The sequence below is a fragment of the Protopterus annectens genome, chromosome 1.part0 (genome assembly GCF_019279795.1).
Source record: "Protopterus annectens isolate FY-2018-M chromosome 1.part0, PAN1.0, whole genome shotgun sequence".
Classification (NCBI taxonomy): Eukaryota; Metazoa; Chordata; order Ceratodontiformes; family Protopteridae; genus Protopterus; species Protopterus annectens.
The window spans coordinates 308381423-308394124 of NC_056725.1; positions in this window are offsets into that span (position 1 = coordinate 308381423).

Here is a 12702-nt window from a genome sequence, read left to right on the forward strand (position 1 = left end):
TTGAAAAATGATCACCGAACCATAGTTTCAGTGATCTCAGAGGTTACATTTCTCCCCACTTTTCTGTGGAAATGTAGTAGAGAGCAAATGAGCCACCTGTTTTTCAAATATTTACCAGTCATGTGAAAGAAATAACATTGTTAAAGAAGCAAAAATCACAATTTAATATGACAATCCATGTAGCGAAGTCTAAAGAGCTAAGGAATTATTTAAAAGAACAAAATTAGGTAAGGTAAATTTGATTTTTTTTTTAATTTAATTTGATAAATATGTTTGTTACTTAATAACAATTTGTCAGTATCAGAAGGAGAGTAAACAAGAAAAGTAAAAACAGCTGACAGAGTGCAAAAAACGGCCCATTAAGTGGATGATAAATGTGTAGATTTATGAGTATCGTACCATCAAAACTTCTGTGAAGTTATACCATTTGGTAGCAGAACAATAGGAAAGCAAATTAAGATAGAGTGTGGTATATTTAATAATAGCATCATCAGATATGAAGTAAGTAAATACAGAGTTATTAGTTTAAGAAAGATAATAAATCAAGTATATGAGGAGATATAGCTCACATTATCATTGGGTAAATTCACATACAGTAGAAGACTAAAGCTATAAACTGCTAATGAACTTCAGACTGTATTAACGGTATAATACTTCAGTCTTCATATCTTGCAATTAAAACAAATAATAATAACCAGACAATGCTGGAAAGACATCCAAAACAGAAGTGTGCGTATAGCAGGATTACCTACTTCTCAAATAAGCAACACAGAAATAAAAAGTTTTGATGCCCTGCTCCAGAATCCTGTGCCCAAATGATATAACAAAATCTTTAACATCTATTTTAATGTTATTCTATTGGGGGTGGGATGGGGAGGGTAGAGGATTAGCAAGCTTCAAACATGGCTGCAGTTTAATTACTGTGATCTTAAAGCCACCGTGATTTTCTCATGATGAACAGGATAATTAAGCTGAATTGTATACCTACTAATCTCAATGCATTAACTATGGGTAATTCTTACTACTTATACATTAACTTGATATCTTATCCAATAAATAATAAACATGGACAATGGTTAACTGATTTTATCCATAGTAAATCCCTTAGGTCAAATCACTCAAGATCCTGCCAGAAGTGATAACATATTTTACTTAGTCCTTACAAATGCTGCCATAGCCTGCACCCTCTACTATTTTCATTCTCTGCGATGTAATGTGACCATCAGATTATCATCTTTTTCCTCAAAACTAGTGGTTTCCTGCCCAATAAATGTCATATTTAGATGATAGTCCAAAATCAATCTGTCCTCGGTCTGAAAAAATGCCAGAACATCACCCCTTCCTTGGCTGAGTCATTTGCTAAGACTATTGCCTATACTTCTGACACCCATCGAAAACCAATTTCTAGAGAATTCCATCACCATTTGGCATAAGGATAATATGAAATTCAGAAATAAAGCCCTGGGGTGAAACACCCGCACAAGCAAATTTAATGATAAGAGGAAGAAGCTACTACCATAAAAAGGAAGTTAGATAGTCCAGTAAAGAACTCAAGTGCAGCGTAGGAAAACTAAAACACAATGTGAACTAAAAGTTGCATCCTACTCCATGGATAACCATAAGGCCTATTTTACTTATCTTAAAAGTATTAGAAGTAACACCAAGTACTGCACTCAACTCCAACTGAGTAGTACTATCTATTTTAATCCCAGAGCGATAGACAACATCCTAGATGGCAAACAAAATTCAAATTTCACCACTCCCACTCACACCTGTGATCCTTCCCTCCCTTCCTTGAATAACTTAACTACACTTCCCCCAAAGAATTAATGCTTTTCCGATTCTAGAACTCTGTCCAAAACAAAAAATAATACCACCGTGGACCCAAAATATATGCCAGGCTGTCTCCTAGATGATGCAATGTACAGCATTGCTGAGCTCCATTTAAACATCTTCAACCTTAATCTCTTCTTTCACCTCAGGAGAATACCTGTCATGGAGTCATTCCACAAGGATCAGTCATCCACAGACCATAACAGTTGTTAAACTTGAGGCCTCAACACCATTTTCTAAAAATCTCTGAACATAACTGGCAAATTTCATTAAAAAATTAAATTGGTGGCCTTCAATCCCTCTACTGTAAGCAATCTGGCTTCATAAAAGGTAGATCCATGCTCCTATATCTGGTTAATTTCTTTGAAGTTGTAACAGAGTCCATCAACAAATACCATTCTGTTCATGCTGCTTTTCTAGGCCTTGCTAAAGCCTGCAGTATGCCTCACAGTAGTGGCAAATTGGATCTCTGACTGAGTACACACATAAATAGCCTGTAATACCTTCTCATAAAAAAACACACTATTGGAGATGTTCCTCATTAGTTTGTCCTGAGTCCCATCCTCCTTGGGCATCTACTTTTCCAAAATGAAATCAGTTGACATATGCCTATGGCTAACCAAGTTTGCCAATGGCTATAATCTGGGCGCTATTATTTACTTTTCCATGGACAGTCATATCTTTCAAGTGTGGCTTGCCAGAGCTTACACTTGATCTAGCAACCATAATCTTATTCTTAAAGCCAAAAAAATGTGGTGTCATTACCTTTGGGAAACCAGTCTATCTTACAGAGTATCACAGAAAAAGGGAACCAACTTAAGACTGACAAATCTTCACAGATATAGGTACCTTAATTGACAAAGATCTATGCTTTGATCATCATGTATCACTTTTAGTAAGGAAATCTTTCCTCCTTGTCCAATTAATTATCAACAGAGTATCCCCCAGGTACAACATATCTAAAGATGTCATAGTTCCCCTCTCTTCTTACCTCATCAGGCCATTAATAGATACAGTGCATAGTTTGGATTACACTGCTTTATATTTCATTACACATTAGAATGGCAACAACATTTTTCAGCAAAAATAAATTCCAGTGGTTGAGTTCACTTAACCACTCACTCAGACTAAAAAAAATATGTCTGCTTTCTCCATCTTGTTCTGGCTATTTCTACCATACTTTCCAGGCTTTGAAATATCCTGTCTACTAGTCCTCTTTTACTGAAGAAATAAAGAGAATACTAAAAACAAATTATAGAATGCAGCCTTCATTGCAATTTAAACAAGACATATTTGAGCGATAGGTTCCTTAACCCCAAATCCCCCATTTATTAAGTAGGATCCCATCACATATCAAATAACATAGCAGGCTGACCTCATACAAGATCTACCTTTGATGATGGAAAAGCCCTGCAAATTTACTCTTGCAGTAAGAGTATGAACCTCACTAAGCAAAGAAGGCAAATAGCAAATTCTCAGGGTTGCATAGCTAGGCTCTGTATTGTTACACAAACCATCTGCCTAGTAATGAACTTATGAAATTAATTTTTCATTTTTTAACTAGTGGCTAAAGACTGATGGACATGACATTTAGTTATGCATAAGAACCTTAAAAAAATTTCACCTGAATTGTAAAGATAACTTTAAGTACATAGCCAGATGAAATTTGCATCAGCACAACTTACCTGTCATCACTAGAAAGTAAAAAATTGTCACAATCCATTTTATCTCAGTCAGTGAATATTTACAAACTAATAAATTTGTGACAAAAATACTTTGTGACATAAAGATGGCTAGTCTAATGAGCAGAAAACACTAAAAATATTCAATGCATTTTCCACAATCACTTAATTTTTACCACTTATTAACTGTAAAATCCTTTTTTATGTTTTCCTATGAAAATGGTTGGATTTTTTTGTAGACCTCTTTCAAAGGACATTAGACTGAACTATATCTGACTTTTTGGAACTTCTGAAATACATTTTTGTCTTTGCACATTGAGCTCTAAAACTAAATTTAACTATCTTGAAAATTGTTTCCAAATGATAATTTGATGACTTGTGAGGTAAACTGAGTCAGAAGATATGGATGTAAACGTTAATTTTAAGAGGAATATTTTATAATTCACTGAAGTTTACAATTTCTCACCCATTATGACTAAGGAAACCAATGAATCCTTTTGTCGAAAGTAATACATCAGGTTCACAGATGCTTACTAGGCTATTGATCTGTGATGATGATAAGAACACTTCTTAGAGGGATTCTATAATAATGGGCTTTTATTTGTTACTTCTCAGAAATCCTTACAGAGTGCTATCTGTAGTGAATATTGAACATTGTTTGCTTTGGCAGTACTATATCTATTTTTATGTTTCCTTTATGACTCCACCAGTTGCATGAGGCTTTTTTGATGTATCCCAGGGAACAAACTAGACAACAATACAAGATATAGAGTTCCAGCTCTTCTTTTTGCTAAAAATAATATTCTTAAATCAAAAATTTTATAACAGTTTCTGAAGCTGTAGCACTAAATCAGATATTTTTTATCATAAAATATGATTTGTACTTGGGCTTTATTCATATAAGTACTTCAGCATCTTTAAAAAATGCTCTTCAGAGATAGGGTTCTTAAATATTTTTCATATCTGTGAAAGTTCCTGGGTTTCTCTGCTGCCAGTTCAAGCACTTACAAGCTCAACTCCCTTAGATTTCAGCAGACAAACATCTGCATCCTAAGTGCTGCCCCTATAACTCTAACTTAAATAGTCCTTTAATCTAATGCTATTTAAATACACTGCCAATGCTAATTAATATTGTCATGAAAAACAATGAAGATCAAGGTGACACAAACCAAATTAAGCTGAATTTGATGGTGTACCAGTCAGTTTCTCATCATTTAGTCTATTTATTCATAGAGTAGATGAGGTCACATGTAGAATATATACTCATCTGGAAAAAGACAACTATAATACTTTTGATTCCGGCAGGCAATTTTTGTCATATATGCAGATGGCACAAGACAAACCCTGTGATGACAAAAAAAAAAAAGAAGATAAAATTTACTGCATTAATTTGGGTCATTTATTTATTGTCAGGAAATTACTAAGCAAAGCCATTTTTCAGGAGCATCTAGTATGTTCATTCTGGGGCTTTCTGACAACATTGATGATGATGATGATGATGATGATGATGACAGTGATGATGATGGTGGTGGTGGTAGTGATGATGCCTGTGTTGGGGACTGTATTCTGCTATGAGGTACACTATCCTTTCTGGTCAATTTATACAGCTGAGAAAGTTCTATGCCTTTAATAACTGACTTTTATTTTTCCTTCAAGAAAATATGGGCACCTGTCATTTTCCTGGTCAGGGAACTCAGCCTTACCTCATTGCTTGTTTTCCTTGGGAGTGACAATAGGATTCCAACATTGGATGTAATGCTGGCAGATATGGCCAGCAACCTAGATGGAGTAGCCTGCATAGTTGGAAGCATGATTGATCCATGCACATTCTGCAGTGGTGATAGAATTTAGCAGTTTGCCCATGTCAGCATAGGTTAGCATCTTGAAAATTATTTGAAGTAGCTTCACTTTAGTTCTTCAGATTAACAATGCTGGGCAGCACTCCACACAGCCCTGCACAATGCAGTATTTAACAGACACAGGCACTTTAATTTTTCAGTTATCTCTTATGAACCTTAGTTAAGCCCACCTCTCAGTAATTCCTGTATACACCCAGACTTACACTGTGGTACATCATTGCACATCAAAAGCCAATCTCATACGTTGTGTAGACAAATTATTTGCTACCTACCTGGTGTTGGTATTGAAAACAAATTTTCTCTGTCCACATTTACTAGAATACTCAAACCAATACCTTACCTTTGAGCTGAAATGCTCCACTCAGCAGGTCCATGAAGACGTTCTGTTTTCTGCTAAGAGATATATTACCCTTTTTATGTAAATTTAGATAATTCTTTTAGACAGATGGCACACAAGTAAATGAACTCCAAACTTCATAGGTGTTATTCACTCTTTATACACATCAGTAAACATTTGGAACCATGAATTTACACTTTCCTTTACTTTCTGTAGCCTGCTTGCAGAAATGGACATTTTTTAACAATGCAGTCATTGTCTCATGTCTACTGACAACCACCTACTGCTTAGAATATCTGACAAACCCCAGGAATTAATAAAGTCTGTGTAGGCACCATGTAGAGCCAACATGGATTGTATCTGTGTTCATTGTAATGGTTCCCCCTCGGCAGCACGCCATGCATATTAATGATGGCACACTGCTGAGGGAAAGCCAAAGAGCACAGTTATTGAATCAGTGTAGAGAGAGGTGTAGAGCTAACCATGGCTGCAGAGGACTACAACACTCCCTGCAACATCCTTTGTTTTATTTTTATTTCATTTTTTTCATTTGTTTTATTTTTATGTTTTTTTTTTAAAGCGTGTTTGCATGATGTGGCTCTGAGCATAGCAATGCCAAGCTGGGCTCACATATAAGACAGCAGATACCTGTTAGACATCTAAAAATAGAAACTGGATGTAATTAATGAATTAATGAATTAATGGTGTGTTTAAGCATGTCTGAGTGTGTTTGTGTGGTATGGTATGGTGCTCAGCACTGCTTATAGGTAGCTCAGTGGTATATGTGAAGGTATACCATGATTCTTAATATCCTTGTAGCTAAATGGGTAGAGTTATGAGTTATGGCATCATGGTCAGTAGGCCCAGGGTTTGAAAATATGGAAGGGAAAATATGTATTTAATTTTGATATACATGTTATGCATTTTTTCATAAAAGATGGCCCCGCTGTGCTCTGCTAAGCTCTGCTCAACTATGCAGAGACCTGCTAAGCACTGCATAAACATGGCAATGGCAGCTAATGTTTGTGCATTGCTTGGCTGGTTTGTGTGCTTCTAAGTTATGCTAAGACTATGGTTCTGTCAGGTTTCACAAATTTGAGTTCAGCTGCACTAGTTTGCGCAGTGCTAAGCAATGCAGCACTTTTTTAATGTTGCCTAATGATGTGTAAGGGTGGGAAAACAGCCTATATTAAGCCCAATAGGTGGAAATACAGCAGAATCCATTAGAGTTCTATCACTGACAATGTACCATGGCTGGCGGTGGTGAAGGTGCCCACTTTTGGGTGCAGCATTGGGGCATTCTGGAGTCCAGGGTCATTGCTGGGCTCCTCATGCAAAACCATACTGATAGGCTGCTGCAGGGTAGTTTCCAGGGCTTGGAATATAAGGCAGAGGCCTATGACCAGCTGGCCAGAGAACTCACCAGTGTCACTGGTATCCTCAGAGCACAGGTTAGCAGTGTTGTCACCACATGATGACATGAAAAGATGGAAGAGGGGACTCTTGGACACCTGGGTCCAAGAAGTGAGGGCAGGGAATGCTCCACAAGTATGTATGTACTTTTTCCTCTGTTTTACCAATATGTACCTGAATATTTGCAAAACTGGTATGCATAATGGTGTGCTTCTCTCCAAACAGTTGCAGCTGAGAAGGCTCATAATGTCACATCACTTGCTGGGCTCTTGGCCAGATTGCTGTGTGAGTATGATGAGTAAAGACGCATTATGCTAACTGTAGTGAAATAAGTAAGAAAGAGTAAAGCATCAACTACAATAAAGTATATACTGTAAAGTTTGTAGTGCAATAAATGCAGACTTAGAGATGTAGTGCAATAAATGAATAATGCCAATCGTATTGCAATAAAAACAGGAAACACTATCAATAACTGCATTATAGTATATATAGTAAAGTTTGTAGTGCATAAAATGTGGAATTAGAGATGTATTGCAATAAATGAATAATACCAACTGTAGTGCAATAAAACATGAAACAATACTAATAACTGCATTAAAGTATATTCAATAATGTTTGCAGGGCAATAAATGTGTAATTAGAGCTGTATTGCAATGAATGGGTAATGCCAACTATAGTACAATAAAAACATGAAACAATGCCAACAACACCAAGTGTATATCAGGATTGTGTTGTCATAACCATAGCAGTAGAGCTGTATGCATTGAGGCTGAAAGGTAAGGAGCTGCAGTCAAGTATAACACTGTAATAGCTGTTAAAGGCAAATGTTATGGCTGCAAATTGTATTGTTTAACTCATATAAGTATTCAAAGCTGTACCTAGGACAATACTGGTCACATAATGCTCTGTCATCCACAGATATCAGCTAATAAAGGTATATGGGTTCATGAGCTGATATTGTTTGTTGACTTTACGGATACAATACTGAAATCTGGCTTGGCTAATATCTGCAAAATGCACAATGAACCACTTTTTCAGTGTAACAACAAAATGTTTTCTTTAAGGACACTCTTATACCATTAATGTTAAGTTTAACACCTTCCATTATATATTGACAACATTTACAAGTTCTGCATTTTCTCATACCTCCAGCACTGTGAACCCAAGTATTGTTTTCAAGTATATTCTTAAGGGACTGACCTTTTCTTTACACTGTAATAGTTCTTTCACCTATACATTGTCTAATTTCATTGCATGAAGATAGAATAAGCCAGGTCTTTTCCAAAATTCTTAAAATATTATTACTTGCTAAGTTATATGTGGTAATAAAGGCAGAGCAGTAGTTATAATCTGGTAATATTGATTTTTCTAGTATCATACTATGACTATTATTCTGTGTATTACTACAAACCACATATTGTCCATCTACACCATTCAAGACTTTGTTATGCTGTGTGACATCAACCATTAAGATAGCTTGAAAAATGCCCCTTTCTTTTTTGTTAACAACTTCTAACATTAAATTGTTAACTAAATCACTTGGATACTCCCTTACATCAACAATTCAACATCGTTTCTAAAATTCACCCATAATATTGGTGAAGATGAAATTTCATACTTGGATGTTAGACTATTAAAGGATAGACATTTAAGAAGATTTATATCAGAAACATACTGAAAGGAATCTTACTCCAATATTTTTTTACATGTTGATAGTGCACACCCTTACAAGCAAAAAAGAGCGGTAGTGAAGGGCCAGTTTGTGAGAGTGGCCTGTATGGTATCTTGCTTTGACTCTTTTCTGAATGAGTGTGATGTACTGAAGGATATGCTTTTAAAAAGGGAGTATCCAAGTGATTTAGTTAACAATTTAATGTTAAAAGTTTGTAGTAATACACAGAATAATAGTCATAGTATGATACTAGAAAAATCAACATTACCAGATTATAACTACCGCTCTGCCTTTATTACCACATATAACTTAGCAAGTAATGATATTTTAAGAATTTTGGAAAAGAACTGGATTATTCTGTCTTCATGCAATGAAATTAGACAATGTATAAGTGAAAGACCTATTGCAGTGTACAGAAAAGGTCAGTCCCTTAAGAATATACTTGAAAATAATACTCAGGTTCACAGTGCTGGAGGTATGAGAAAATGCGGAACTTGTAAATATTGTCAATATATACTGGAAGGTGTTAAATTTAATATTAATGGTATTAGAGTGTCCTTAAAGAAAAAAAAATGTTGTTACACTGAAAAAGTGGTTTATTGTGCCTTTTGTTGCAAATGTACCTGTTTTTATATTGGTAAAATGAAAAGGAAGTTAAAGAGCCATATTTATGAGCATTTGAGGGACATTAAAATAAAAAAAGGACACAAATGCTTTAGCAAGACATTGGGCAGGATTCACAAAGCCTCCGTGTAAGAGTTACAAGGCTTACACGGAGGCTGCAGTTAAACGGTGTGACGTCAGCATGTCATGCATATGCATGAGGGCATGCTGAATCACACCTAAGGCTAACACAGTCCATGTAAGACAGTAGGGGGCATGTCCGTAGGCCGAGCCCTGCAAACGGACATGCCCCCAGAAGAGTAAAAGTCCCGAAAGTAAACGCCCATGACAGAGTCCATGTAAATGTGAATAAACACAACACAACATATGCCCCCACAGACCATGAACATAAAATGTATAAATGAACATCTTATATTTTTTTTATAAGTTGTAAAGATGTTTGCCCGTGAGTGCGCTCGTTTGCGCGGGCGTGCCCGGCGCTTAGCCACAGTTAGCAGTCAGTGGAAAAGCATATAAGAACTAAATATGCAAAGTAAGCCAAGAAGCAATAGCGTAGCGGTAGAGACGTTGGCTGAAGAGCAGGCAGTCATGGTTCAAGCCCCCACAACATCAATTTTTATTTTTAGTGAAATAAGCATGAAACAAGTCCCTGACATATATGTACATATATAAAATTATATTTTATGTAAAATGTAATGAAATGGGCCATGTATTTTGAAGAAATGTGAGATAATAAAAAAAAAAATGTCAGATGTGCCTATAGCTGAGCTACAGTGTAACAAGTTGAGGATATCTGCCTGTAGGTGAGCAGTGTTTTAACAGGTGTAAAATGAGTGCCCGTAGGTGAGCAGTGGTTTAATAGGTGTAAAATGAGTGCCCGGGGTTGAGCAGCATTTTAACACGCTGAAACTGTGTGCCCATAGCTGAGTTGAGCGTAATATGTGTGCTGACAGCCAAACCATGCGTAAACCAGCGTGATCCGTTTGCGCGGAGCTGTGCACCGTGCCAACAAGCTAACCGACGGGCAACATTGAGCAAGCTGTATCAAAACTGCCTTTACACAGACACACCTCCTAGCCTGTGTAGACAGTCATAAAATATAAAAAGCAATGGCCAGGTTCGAACCCAGGATACCATGCACCATAGTCAAAGTACTGAACCACTAAGCCATGACAGTTGCACTTAGAAATGCAGTAATAGCATATATATAGGAATGAATAGAAAGAGGAGCATGACAAAGCAGGTTTTGTGAAGCTGATACAATTCCAAAATGGCCAATCACAGATAAGTGCGGGAAAAACGGCATATATAAGCCCCATAGGCTGGAATACACAGCATAACTAATTGTAGAACCGACTTGCAGCCAGGATGTCAGGTGTAGGAGAGGGTAGTTGCTTCCGAGCACAGAGGTGGGGCATTGAGGAGTCCAAATATATGGTTTGGCTCCTCGTCCATAATCATGAGGCCCAACTCATGCAGGGCCAGGTCCTGTGGGGAGCATATAGGGCTGAGGCATGGGACCGGTTGGCACATGATCTCACCAGTGCCACAGGAATACCAAGGACTGGTGAGCAGGTCCGTCACCACCATGCAGACCTGAAGAGATGGAAGCAGGACCAACTGAACCGTTGGATCCAGGAGGCCCGGCAAATGCCCAACGCCCCACTACTGAGTAAGTTACATGTAATTATTTATGTAAGAAATTAACCTAGCTGATATTATGGAGATGTGTATTCCAATATTACTTCATTTATATTACAGCTGCAGGTGTCCGTTCTGCGAACCATCGAGCCTATGGCGATAGGCTGGTGTGGTTGCGCCACCAGGCAGGTCAGTAATTCTCTCCCTGTAACTGTAAATAAATATATAAGTATGACAGTTAGCAAAAGAGTGCAGTGTAGTCACTAATTAATAAAATGTGCAAGTAACAGTGTAAGAGAGTTTGCAAGTATTGCTTGATTACAAAAGTGTGATGCAGCCTGTAATCCAAACATAAAAATGAAACAAGTCTGAAATAAAGATGTCCCACCTGTAATATAATAGTACATAACCTGCAGCAGGCTGAAAAGTACAGCTGCAGAAGCTGAGTAAAACACATGTGTGAAATATATCCCTGTTGAAATTCAGAAACATGACATAAGTGAGACTGTTGGAAAGGATTGTTATAACTAAAGGTAAAACATGTCAATAAAGCCTAGAATTAAGTACCATCCTGAATTGTAAAAATAAAACAAGTGAGAGAGTGTGAGAAAGAGGTATGAATCCACCAATAAAGTAGTAATAACTCCTGAATAAAGTATACTGCAGTCAGTACAGAATGAAATGAATGTGACAGGCAGAACCAAACAGCAACATGTGTTGAAAACAGTACTGAAGCTGGAATGTGTGTCCCAAACTCTGGATATGTTGCTCTCAGTCTGCAATATGCAGATAGTATGGTTGTCTGAAATACCAAACATCCACAGTTGTCTATAGCTATATAAAGCAAATGTAGCAGGATGATGTAGCTGAACAGAGCCAGATATGAATGTGTATGAATAAATATGAAATGTATATTGATGTAGCAGTAACATTCCTATCACCAACCTGAAGTAGTTATCACATAGGAAACTGTAGGCAGACCTGTAGTGTGTATATATCTGCAGCTAGTAGAAATGTACAGCATATGTATAGGTATTTGAAGTTGTTAATTAAATATTTCTTCACCCTACCCTATAACCACAAATAATCCATTCCACATGAAATGGGTATGTGCATTCACAATTAACACCCCTGGACATTTGTCCTGTTGGTTCATACATATTTGCATGTATGTTGATGCATCTGCCCTGTTCATACATCCAAACCTGATGGCCTGTTGCCATCAATCAACCCTGCATGTTGTTGGATTGTGTATTGCTGTTCAAATTATGCATGTGTTATGCTTGCTGTTCAATGGCTTGAATTTATGGGTGTTTGGTTAATGGGAATACTAATGCATGCTGTTACAACTAATTGTGAATGGTATTGTACGTTACTAACCCAAACTGTCATAACATAATGCAAAACATAGGATGACAGGGAAGGCGGGTTCCAGCGGACCCACCTCTCCCACCTCAGCTGGCGAGTGCACCTGGCAGTAGTGCCCAGGCCGGACCCTCCTCCGGTGGCCCTGTGCCACCTGCGGGTGGAAGCGCTGCAGGGGATGGGGCTCATCCCCCCTCTGCAAGCGTGGCTGGAGGAGAACATCCACTCACCCTCCATAGTGTCCGGACTGTGGTGCGTAGGGAGATCCGGCACGCT